Source organism: Sminthopsis crassicaudata, chromosome 5, assembly GCF_048593235.1.
Source record: "Sminthopsis crassicaudata isolate SCR6 chromosome 5, ASM4859323v1, whole genome shotgun sequence".
NCBI lineage: Eukaryota > Metazoa > Chordata > Mammalia > Dasyuromorphia > Dasyuridae > Sminthopsis > Sminthopsis crassicaudata.
Genome location: NC_133621.1, coordinates 212,657,184 through 212,670,844, shown reverse-complemented (window position 1 = coordinate 212,670,844; position 13,661 = coordinate 212,657,184).

Below are 13,661 nucleotides of genomic sequence, written 5' to 3'. Positions count from 1 at the left end.
TCTGACATGAAATTTAAAGTGATTTTAATTTTATTTAGGAATTTTTTTCTTTTTTTCTTTTTCTTTTTTTTTTTTTTTGACTCAATAGACATGGTACTTTTATTTTATTTAGGAATATTTTCATAAATATCTTCTACATCTTAACTGGGTCGCTGGAGAAGTTAATAAAAAATGTTGTTGATTAATTAAGTAAATCTTGATTCATTTTTTTGAGTAATTTGTCCTCTATTTAAAAAAAAACAAAGCTGGCATATCAAGAATTATATTTTAAAATATCTAGTTATTCCACTAAGATTAATTTATTCATGAATGACTTTTTGGAAAATATCTGAAAACATAGCAAATGGCAACATGGAAAATATCTTTTAAAAACTAGCTAACTGAGACTTCCAGCCAAGATGGCGGCGTGGAGGCAGACAGCTGCTTGAGCTCCTCGTTTTCTCTCAGAACTTACTTCATGACAAGCCTCTGACTTAATGCTTGACCCAGAAAGAAACCCACAAATGATCACCAAGAGAAGACATCCTTCAAAGTCTCCAGAAAAGGTCTGTGTTTGCTCGGGGGAGGGTCAATCAGACTGGGCACAGACTGAGGGCAGGCAGCCAGAGCAAGACAGGCAGCTCACACAGCTCAGACTGGAGGGGGAGGGGTGTGATCTCTGCCGTTTCTGTGAAAGGGCTTTTGCCCCAGTGTGGATGCTCCGGCTTGGCAGCAAGCCAGGAGCGGCGGAGAGGGTGTAAACACCGGAGGTGAAGATTAAAACCCCAGAAAGCCAGCGTCTCTCAGAGCCCGGCCACCCCCAACCCCCACCTGGACTGACTCGGTGCGTTCTCAGAGCCTCAGAGCGCAGACTCAGTACAGTCATTGCTGTTCTGTTAGTGGCTCTCTGCTGCCCTACCCCCAGTCTGTAGAGGAAGCCCATTAATACCATCCAGCCCCATCCCCCGCAAAACAGACCAATTGTTTCTCTTGTCAGTTTGTTTTCTTTGATTCCTACTCTGACAAAATGAACAAAAAATTCAAAAGGGCTCTAACCATTGACAGCTTCTGTGTGGAGAGGGAGCAGACTTCAAATGCTGAGGAGACTAGGAACAGACTGTCCCCAGATGTATCCCCTGGGAGGGATATAAGCTGCTCCTCAATACAAAAGAACCTCATAGAGGAAATCAAAAAGGCTCTCACAAGAGAGCTGGAAGAGAAATGGGAAAAGGAAAGGGAAGCTTGGCAAGAGAGACTGGAGAAGTCATCCCATGCATTCAAAGACAGAGTGGATAAAGAAATCAAATCATTGAGAAACAAGATTAGTGAGCTGGAAAAGGTAAACAACTCCAAGGAAAACAGGATTAGTGAGCTGGAAAAGGTAAACAACTCCAAGGAAAACAGGATTAGTGAGCTGGAAAAAGAAATCAGCTCTCTAAAAAATAAAATGGATAAAATGGAAAAAAATTCCATAGAAGATAAAAACTCAATTGGACAATTACAAAGAGATATAAAAAAAGTGAGTGAAGAAAATACATCATTGAAAATTAGACTGGAACAAGTAGAAATGAATGACGCAAGGAGAAACCAAGAGGGAGTCAAGCAAAACCAGAGAAATGAAACAATTGAAAAGACTGTCAAGTACCTTACCAGAAAGACAACAGACCTGGAAAACAGATCCAGGAGAGACAATTTGAGAATAATCGGACTCCCTGAAAAATGGGAGGAAAAAAAGACCTTGGACTCCATTTTCAAGGAAATTATCAAAGAGAACTGCCCAGACGTTTTGGAAACAGAGGGTAAAATAGACATTGAGAAAATTCATCGATCACCTACTGAAAGGGACCCTAAAATCAAAACGCCAAGAAATATAGTGGCCAAGTTCAAGAACCATCAGACAAAGGAAAAGATATTGGAAGCTGCTAGAAAAAAACAATTCAGATATGGAGGATCCACAATAAGGATAACCCAGGATCTAGCAGCGTCCACATTAAAAGAATGCAGGGCCTGGAACATGATATTCCGAAAGGCTAAGGAACTTGGTATGCAGCCAAGAATAACTTACCCAGCAAGAATGAGCATCGTTTTCCAGGGAAGAAGATGGACATTTAACGAAATAAATGAATTCCATCTATTTTTGATGAAAAAACCAGACCTACATAAAAGGTTTGATCTTCAAATACAGAACTCAAGAGATCTCTAAAAAGGTAAAAAGAAATCTTGAGAACTATACTTCTGTCAAAAAAATATGTAAAGAACATATGTACAATTTGTCTTAGAAACTAGAGGTGGAAAGGAGATTATATCATAAAAAAGTATAAAGTGGTGGTACTACATCTCATGAAGAGGCAAAGGTAACCTATTATATCTGAGAGAAAGAAAGGAGGGAGATGAACATAGCGTGTATCAATAGACATATTCGATTTATGGTGAAACTTCTTCCACTTCATTGAAAAGTGAAAGGGAAGGAGTAAGCTAAGGGGTAGGGAATACAGTAATTTCGAGGAAAAGGGGTAAAATAAGGGGAGGATCTTTAAGGTGGGGGAGGGATCCTAAAAAGGGAGGGCTGTGAAAAGCAAGTGGTGTTCACCAGTTTAATACTGGATAGGAGGGTAAGAGGGAAGGAAAGGGGAAAAGCATAAGCAGGGGTTAATAGGATGGCAAGCAATATAGAATTAGTCCTTCTAACCATAAATGTGAATGGGGCAAACTGCCTCATAAAGAGGAAGCAGTTAGCAGACTGGATTAAAAGTCAGAATCCTACTATATATTGTTTACAGGAAACACACCTGAAACAGGCTAAGACATTCAAACTAAAAGTAAAAGGGTGGAGCAGAATCTATTATGCTTCAGGCAAAACCAAAAAAGCAGGAGTAGCCATCCTCATCTCAGATCAAGCAAAAACAAAAATTGATCTAATTAAAAGAGATAAGGAAGGGCATTATATCCTGCTAAAGGGAAGCATCAATAGTGAAGCAGTATCAATATTAAACATGTATGCACCAAGTGGTGCAGCATCTAAATTCTTAAAAGAGAAATTAAGAGAGCTGCAAGAGGAAATAGATAGCAAAACTATAATAGCGGGAGATCTCAACCTTGCACTCTCAGAATTAGATAAATCAAACCACAAAATAAATAAGAAAGAAGTCAAAGAGGTAAATAGAATACTAGAAAAGTTTGATATGATAGATCTTTGGCGAAAGCTAAATGGAGACAGAAAGGAATATACTTTCTTCTCAGCAGTTCATGGAACCTATACAAAAATTGATCATATACTAGGGCATAAAAACCTCAAAATCAAATGCAGTAAGGCAGAAATAGTAAATGCATCCTTTTCAGACCATAATGCAATCAAAATAACATTTAATAAAAAGCCAGGGGAAAATAGACCAAAAAATAATTGGAAACTAAATAATCTTATACTAAAGAATGATTGGGTAAAACAGCAAATCATAGACATAATTTATAACTTCACCCAAGAAAATGACAATAATGAGACATCATACCAAAATGTGTGGGATACAGCCAAAGCAGTAATAAGGGGAAGTTTTATATCTCTACAGGCCTACTTGCATAAAATAGAGAAAGAGAGGGCCAACGAATTGGGCTTACAACTAAAATTGCTAGAAAAGGAACAAATTAAAAACCCCCAGACAAACACAAAACTTGAAATTCAAAAAATAAAAGGTGAGATTAATAAAATTGAAAGTAAAAAAACTATTGAATTAATTAATAAAACTAAGAGTTGGTTTTATGAAAAAACCAACAAAATAGACAAACCCTTAGTAAACCTGATTAAAAAAAGGAAAGAGAAAAAGCAAATTGATAGTCTTGAAAATGAAAAGGGTGAACTCACCACTAATGAAGAGGAAATTAGAACAATAGTTAGGAGCTAATTTGCTCAACTTTATGCTGATAAATTCGATAACTTAAATGAAATGGAAGAATACCTTCAAAAATATAGCTTGCCCAGATTAACAAAGGAAGAAGTAAGTAGTCTAAATAGTCCCATCTCAGAAAAAGAAATAGACCAAGCTATTAAGCAACTTCCTAAGAAAAAGTCCCCAGGACCAGATGGATTTACAGGTGAATTCTACCAAACATTTAAAGAACAACTAACTCCAATGCTATGTAAACTATTTGAAAAAATAGGGATTGAAGGAGTCCTACCAAATTCCTTCTATGACACAGACATGGTACTGATACCTAAACCAGGTAGATCGAAAACTGAGAAAGAAAACTATAGACCAATTTCCTTAATGAATATTGATGCTAAAATCTTAAATAAGATATTAGCAAATAGACTTCTGAAAATCATCCCCAGGATAATACACTATGACCAAGTGGGATTTATACCAGGAATGCAGGGCTGGTTTAATATTAGGAAAACTATTAGTATAATTGACCATATTAATAATCAAATTAATAAAAACCATATGATCATCTCAATAGATGCAGAAAAGGCATTTGATAAAATCCAACATCCATTCCTACTAAAAACGCTTGAGAGTATAGGAATAAATGGACTATTCCTTAAAATAATAAGGAGCATATATTTAAAACCTTCAGTAAACATCATATGTAATGGTGATAAATTAGAACCTTTCCCTGTAAGATCAGGAGTGAAACAAGGTTGCCCACTATCACCATTACTATTCAATATAGTACTAGAAACTCTAGCCTTGGCAATAAGAGCCGAGAAAGCGATCCAAGGAATTAGAGTAGGAAATGAAGAAATCAAATTGTCACTTTTTGCAGATGACATGATGGTATACTTAGAGAACCCCAAAGACTCTGCTAAAAAGCTATTAGAAATAATTCAGAATTTTAGCAAAGTCGCAGGATACAAAATAAATCCACATAAATCCTCAGCATTTTTATACATTACCAACACAATCCAACAGCAAGAGATACAAAGAGAAATTCCATTCCAAACAAATGTTGAGAGTCTAAAGTATTTGGGAATCCATCTACCAAAGAAAAGTCAGGAATTATATGAGAAAAATTACAAAACACTTGCCACAAAAATAAAGTCAGATTTAAATAATTGGAAAGACATTCAGTGTTCTTGGATAGGCCGAGCAAATATAATAAAGATGACAATACTCCCCAAACTAATCTATTTATTTAGTGCTATACCAATCAGACTCCCAAGAAACTATTTTAATGACCTAGAAAAAATAACAGCAAAATTCATATGGAAGAATAAAAGGTCGAGAATTGCAAGGGAACTAATGAAAAAAAAAAGTCAGAGGAAGGTGGTCTAAGTGTACCTGATTTAAAGCTATATTATAAAGCAACAGTCACCAAAACCATTTGGTATTGGCTAAGAAATAGACTAGTTGATCAGTGGCATAGGTTAGGTTCACAGGGCAAGATAGTGAATAAAAAAACAATCTAATCTTTGACAAACCCAAAGATCCCAAATTTTGGGATAAAAATTCATTATTTGACAAAAACTGCTGGGAAAACTGGAAATTAGTATGGCAGAAACTAGGCATGGACCCACATTTAACACCACATACTAAGATTAGATCAAAATGGGTCCAAGATTTAGGCATAAAAAACGAAATCATAAATAAATTGGAGGAACATGGGATGGTTTACCTCTCAGACTTGTGGAGGAGGAAGGAGTTTGTGTCCAAGGGAGAACTAGAGACCATTATTGATCACAAAATAGAACATTTTGATTACACCAAATTAAAAAGTTTCTGCACAAACAAAACTAATGCAAACAAGATTAGAAGGGAAGTAACAAATTGGGAAAACATTTTTACAGTTAAAGGTTCTGATAAAGGCCTCATCTCCAAAATATACAGAGAATTGACTTTAATTTATAAGAAATCAAGCCATTCTCCAATTGATAAATGGTCAAAGGATATGAACAGACAATTTTCAGATGATGAAATTAAAACTATTTCCACTCATATGAAAGAGTGTTCCAAATCACTATTGATCAGAGAAATGCAAATTAAGACAACTCTGAGGTATCATTACACACCTGTCAGATTGGCTAAGATGACAGGAACAAATAACGATGAATGTTGGAGGGGCTGTGGGAAAACTGGGACACTGATGCATTGTTGGTGGAGTTGTGAAAGAATCCAATCATTCTGGAGAGCAATCTGGAATTATGCCCAAAAAGTTATCAAAATGTGCATACCCTTTGACCCAGCCATACTACTACTGGGCTTATATCCCAAGGAACTACTAAAGAAGGGAAAGGGTCCTGTATGTGCCAAAATGTTTGTGGCAGCCCTTTTCATAGTGGCTAGAAGCTGGAATATGAATGGATGTCCATCAATTGGAGAATGGTTGGGTAAACTATGGTATATGAATGTTATGGAATATTATTGTTCTATAAGAAATGACCAACAGGAGAAATACAGAGAGGCTTGGAGAGACTTACATCAACTGATGCTGAGTGAAACGAGCAGAACCAGAAGATCATTATACACTTCAACAATGATACTGTACGAGGATGTATGCTGATGGAAGTGGATTTCTTCAACATAGAGAAGAGCTAATCCAATTCCAATTGATTAATGATGGACAGAACCAGCTACATCCAGAAAAGGAACACTGGGAAATGAATGTAAACTGTTATTTTTACCTTCTGAATCCAATTCTTCCTGTGCAACAAAAAATTCTGTTCTACACACATATATTGTATCTAGAATATACTGTAATATATTTAACATATATAAGACTGCTTGCCATCTGGGGGAGGGGGTTGGGGGAGGAAGGGAAAAAATCTGATAGAAGTAAGTGCAAGGGATAATGTTGTAAAAAATTACCCATGCATATGTACTGTCAAAAAAATGTTATAATTATAAAATAAAATAAAAATTAAAAAAAAAAGAAAAAAAACAAAACAAAACAAAACAAAAAAAAAAAAAAAAAAAAAAAAACAACTAGCTAACTTATCCCCAAAGAAGGAAATGATAAAATCTACACATTCATCAATAATATATATAAAGGGATGTTTTCTCTTCTTATAAATTAAACTTATGAATATTCTAAGTCCTGTTGGGTGTTTTGTAGTTCATTTGGTAATAAAGAATAGCAAAATCCTCACTTGTGTAAAATAATCTCCCATTATTATGATATCAAGAGAAACAACTTAGCTGATATATATTCCTTGAATTGAGATTATAAGCTTCAATGCATAATGTCCACAACTGCTGCAAAGTTTCTGGGAAGTCAAAAGTTTTTTACTTGAATGAGTTTGAGTTTATTTTTTAGATTTTCTCCAATTTGGGGAAGGTTTTATTTTACTTTCCTGTAATTTTGACAGATTGGAAAATTATACATACATACATACATACATATATATATATATATATATATATATATATATATATATATATATATATATATATATATATATATATATATATATATATATACATATATATATTTATGAATCCTACCATAAATCTCAATTAAATATCCAGGTAAAATTTTGTAATGTTCTGTTCTCTAAATTCTTGGGGGGGGGGGGTTGTTTGTTTTGTTTGTTTGTTTTAATTTTCCTGGGGCTGGGGTTAAGTGACTTGCCCAGAGTCACACAGCTAGGAAGTGTTAAGTGTCTGAAACCAGATTTGAACTCGGGTCCTCCTGAATTCAAGGCTGGTGCTCTATCCACTGGGCCTCCTAGCTGCCCCCTGTTCTCTCAATTGTAACCCTTTTCTGGTAGCAGGTTTCTTGGAGAGCTTCTGGAGGCAGCCTTAGTTTCAGTTCAGTTCAATAATCCCAAAATGCTGCTAGGAGTTAAAGTCTGTCTCTTTCTAAATCTTATCTCCTTCACTTGGGGCTCGGCTAGTTTTCTGGAGGACTTCCTCTCTCCTTGATTCCCCAAGACCTCTTGTCCAAATGTCTCCAGCCAGCTTCAGTCTTCATCCTCCCAATGTCTCCAGCCAGCACAAAGGTAGATGTGAGAATGAATCAGACTCTGCCTCCGAGAGTGGGGTTGTGAACTTCTGTGTGCTTGGCCCTGAGAGTTTCTTGCTTATATGGTGCACACTGAGTAAACACCAATCATTTCATCACTAGGAAACCATTATTTGTTTTAGGATTAAATCAATGCTAAATTAGATTTAATCATCACCTCCTCAGTTCCACTCAGTACCTTGTTTCAAGTTCTGGTCTATAACATCTCCTTGCAGGATCAAATCAATTGTCTCTATTCATTCCAGTGACTTAGCACCTTGTAAGAATCCTAACAAAATTATAACTGAATTTTTTAAAGTTTCATTAATAATGAGTGGGAATGAATCATGTTAGTTGTTAGAGTGATGATCAGATATTCTCTTCTTCATCATGCAGAAAACTTACTTTTTTTTTTCCTTTTTTGTGCTGATATTGTATTGCTTACATGTATGCTCCATAGAAGTCTTTGTGTCTGTAGAATTGAATTGGATACAATATCAAAAGAGATAACATATGAACAATGCTTCACAAACTTTAGAACATTGTTTTATATGATGTGTTGTGTATTATATAACAACATATTGTGATATAAAATTTTGAGAGCAGTAATATAATATTGAAACATTTAGGTAATTTTTCAGACCAAGAGACAGATATTTGCACACATGTACATACACACTTAACATGATCTCACTTAGCAAAATTCACAATTCATAGAAACATGGTATTATATATATATAAAGAAATACAGATAGTAAGGGATATTGTTATGTACTTATCCAATGAGAAAAATAAGTGAAAAACTAGGAAGAAATAAAGTACAAAAAGTATAATTTAATTTAAAAGGTTATGCCATATACAGACAGGAGCAGATTTTTTGTAGCATTATCTCCACATACATTTCAGCCACAAAAAATTCATGTCAGTATGAAAAATACTTCCATAGATGTAGTATTATATTTCATAGTATTCTTTCTGTACTCTTTAAGCCCTACATTTTTCCATCTCAACATCCCTTCAAATGAATCTAAAAAAATTAATGTAATTGCATTTAAAAGTCTTGGAATATGCCATATATTTTATTATCTCAAAGAGTTGTGTTAATAATGAATTCACATTTCCCTATGTAAATCATAAACTCTCTGTTTTAGAGAGTGGCATTTATGAGATTTTTTGAAAGAGGGAAGCAAAGAAGGAAGAAAGAAAGAAAGGAAAGGAGGAGAAAGGAAAGAAAAAAGGAGAGAGAGAAGAATTATTACTTACAGTCATTTTTCTGGTAAAGAGTTTCTCTGTACTTAACCAAATTTTCCTCAAAAAATAGTTACATTGATCATATATAGACTTATATTAGAATCTTTTACTTGTGTTCTGCTGAAATCTAAAGAATTTGTACAATTTGAGTCATGTTCATACTATCCTGCAGCATCTAAACAGGTGAAATGGTGAAATCTCACATTGTATTCATGGTGTATGGACAACCATTGACAATTCATTTTTCTCTCATCAATCACCTCACCCTAAATGGAGTCCTACTTGCTGCTTTATTTTGAAGCTCTTTTATGTCTTATTTTACACTATTGAAATATCAGGTTTTTTTAAGGTAGAGAATGTTTTGCATCAATATGAAGCTGATCCAAAAATAAAGTTTAAAAATTATTAGTTTACCTAAAAGACATAATCAGAAAAAGAGCTTAGACAACAGCTTTCCAAAAATTATCATGGAGCAGGGCAGAGCAAAGATAGTAGGGAGTAGACATGTCTTTATCTGAGCTACTAGTGTCTCTCAGATCAACACCAATTTAAGTTTCTGAACTGGTTTTGGAGTGACAAAATCCAAAAATATTGGGAGCATAACAAATTGCCAGCAGAAGATACTTTGGGAGAATTTCAAAAAGATCTATTTCAATCTGGCTGGGGTGGGGGTGGGAGGGAGGTCACTGAGCACAGACACAGAGCAGGGAACCACAACAGGTAACCAAGGCATTGTAGCATCCATGCACTGGGAAATCTACTATGAGGCTCTCAAGTTACTCTGTCTTGGTTTCAAGCCACTGGTGCAGCAGATTTGCTGTGAGATATCCAAAGCAAATAGAAAAGAAAAATAATGAGTCTCTGAACCTGAGAAAAATACAGAACCTGGACATGCATACCCAGCACCAGAAGTCAATCAGCAACACTGGCCCCAAGGCAAACTAAGGTGGCTGTCAACCCTTTATCTTAAGAGCAAAAAAGTAAAAATAATTCTGACCATAGATAGCTTTTATGAAAAAAAAAAAAGAGAACAGACCTCAAATCCTGAGCATCTTAAAGGCAAATCATCTGTAAAAGAAGCCCCAGTGGGTAATATGAATTGGTCTCCATTTCACCAGGCTCTCTTGGAGGAACTCAATAAGGATCTTAAAAGATAGAAGAAAATGTAGAAATGGAGTGAGATCTTTGCAAGAGGGTATGGCAAAGGAAAACCAGAAATTATCTAAAGAAAATTCCTTTAAAATAGATTTTATGAAATGGAAAAAGTGAACAACTCCTTAAAAAATTGAAAAAAGAAACCAATTCATTGAAAAACAGAATTTCTGAAATGGAAAAAAATGCAATGAACAAAACAACTCATTTAAAAGTTTGATTGGCAAAAAACAAAAGGAGAGGAAAAAAGCTAACTGAAGAAAATAATTCACTAAAAATTAAAATGGAACAAATGGAAATGAATTAACCATTGAAACTTCAAGAATCAGTCAAACAAAACCCCAAAAAATGAAAAAATTAAAAAATGTGAAATACCTCATTGAAAAAACAACTGATTTGGAAAATACACCTAGGACAGACAATCTAAGAATTATTGGACTTCCTGAACACCATGATGAAAAAAGAAATAGTCTAGACATTATCTTTCAGGAAATCATCAAGGAAAACTTCCCTGAAGTCCTAGAATTAGAGGGTAAAATAGCCATTAAATGAATTCACCAATTACCTCCTGAAAGAGACCCCAAAATGAAAACTCCAAGTAATTATTTCAGAATTTCAAAATTATCAAATCAAGGGGAAAATATTGAAAGCAAATAAGAAGGAAACAATTCAACTATTGAAGTGCCACAATTAAGATTATCCAGAATTTAGCAGTTTCCACTTTAAAGGATCAAAGGGCCTGGAATAATCTGACATTCCAAAATGCAAAGTGACTTGGATTGCAGCAAAGAATCAACTATCCAGAAAAACTGAGCATTATCTTTCAGGGAAAAAGATGGACATTCAATGAAACTGGTGAATTTAATTTATTTCTAATGAAAAGACCAGACTTGGATAGAAAATGTGATCTTCAAATGCAGAACTCAAGAGAAACATAAAGGTAAACAGGAAAGGGGAAAAATCTTTTAAAATTTAAACACATATCCCTATATGGAAAGATGATATGTTTTATTCTTGAGATCTTTATCTCTATTATGGATATACTTAGAGGGCGCAGGTATAATTTGATTTTATTGTGATGATAGAAAAAAGAAACTAGAGGAGGAACAGTGATTCTACTGGAAGAAGAAGAAAACAGGGTTAAAACGGGGCAAATTATATCTTCTGAAGACCTAGTACAATTGAGTAGATAAACACTGTATGAATCTTACAGTCCTCAGATTTGGCTCCATGAGAGAATATTAGACACATTTACCTTTACAGAGAAGCTTATCTCACTCTATAGGGAAGTAGGAAGGGAAAGAAAAAAGGAAATTAAGGGTCAATAGAAGGGAAAACAGAAGTATAAGAAAAGAGGAGGTTGTTTGAGGGAGGGGGAAGTCAAAGGCAAAGTACTGGGGAGGATGGAAAGGAGGAAAGGAAAGAGAAAAGTACTGAGGAAAGCAAGATAGCAGGAAATAGAGAATTAGAAAATTTAACTGTGAATGTGAATGAGATGAACCATCCCATAAAATGGAAGCAAATAGTAAACTGGATTAAAAACCAGAATCCTACAATCTGTTGTTTAAAAAAAAAAAAAAAAAAAAAAAAAAAAAAAAAAAACATTTAAAGCAGAGTCATACAAAGGTAAAAGGTTGGACTATAATCTATTATGCTTCAGCTGAAGTAAAAAAAAAAAAAAGGGGGGGTAGCAATCCTGATCTCACATTAAGCAAAAGCAAAAATAGATCTAATTAAAATAGATAAGAAAGGAGACTACATCCTACTAAAATGTACCATAAATAATGAAGTAAGATCAACACTAAGCATATGTGCACCAATTTATATAACATCCGAATTCCTAGAGGAGAAGTTAAGGAAGCTGAAAGAAGAACTAGACAACAAAACTATACTAGTGGGGGATCTCATCTTTAATATCTCAGAATTAAATAAAGGAGACAAAAATAAATAAGAATAAAGTTGAGGAGATAAATAAAATTCTAGAAAAGTTAGGTAAGAGACATGTGGAGAAAACTGAATTGAAACAGAAAGGAATTTTTTTTTCTCATAAGTATGTGGAACCTATAAGAAAACTGATCATGTAATAGGGCATAAAAACTTCAAAATCAAATTCAGAATGGCAGAAATAGTAAATGCATTTTTTCAGATCATGATGTAATAAAAATTATATTTTAAAAAGTTTAGGAGAAAATAGCCCAAAAATTAATTGTCACTACATAAACTAATTGCAAAAAATAAGTAGGTGAAATAAAAAGTTATAGACACAATCAATAATTTCATCCAACAAAATGAAACTATTTTAGATATCATGCCAAAATTTGTGGGATGCAACCAAAGCAATTATTAGGGGAATTTTTATTTCTCTAAATGATTATTTGCATAAAATATGAAAAGAGAAGAATAATTAATTTGTTTTGCCACTAAAAACTAGAAAAAGAAAAATTTAAAAATACCCAATTACAGAATCAGCTACACCCAGAGAAGGAACACTGGGAAATGAATGTGGACTACTTGCATTTTTGTTTTTCTTCTTAGGTTATTTTACCTTCTGAATCCAATTCTTCTTATGCAACAAGAGAACTGTATGGTTTTAGGATATAGTATAACACATTTAACATGTTATAAGACTGCCTGCCATCTAGGGAAGGAGGTGGAGAAAGGGAAGGGAAAAGTTGGAACACAAGTGAGTACAGGGGATAATGTTGTAAAAAATTACCCATGCATGTTCTTTCAATAAAAAATTATAATAAAAAATAAAAATACCCAATTAAGTATCACACTTAAAATTCTAAAAATAAAAGAAGGGATCAATAAAATTGAAACTTAAAAAAACTATTGAATTAATAAAGAAAATTAAGAGTTGGTTTTATGAAAAAAGCAACAAAATAGATAAACCTTTAGTTAATCTGATTAGAAAAAAGAAAGAGGAAAATCAAATCATTAGTCTCAAAAATGAAAAAGGAGAAATATCCTCCAATTGTCAGAAATTACTTTGCCCAACTTTATGCCAATAAATTTGACAACCTGAATGAAATGGAGGAATAGCTACAAAAATAGAGATTGCCCAGATTAACAGAAGAGGAAACAAATTACTTTAATAGTCCCATTTTAGGAAAAGAAATAGAACAAGGTATTAATCAACTCCCTAAGAAAAAATCCCCTAAGGGCGGAGCCAAGATGGCGGAGAAGAAACACACGACTCTGTGAACATCCTTACTCCCTCACAAGCAATTAGATAAATCAGCCTCAGAAATAGTGCGGGACTGATAGATACCACAAGGACTGGAAACACAACTTACCAGCTGAAGAGAATCTGAAGTTTCAACAGAAAAGGTCAGTTCCCAGGG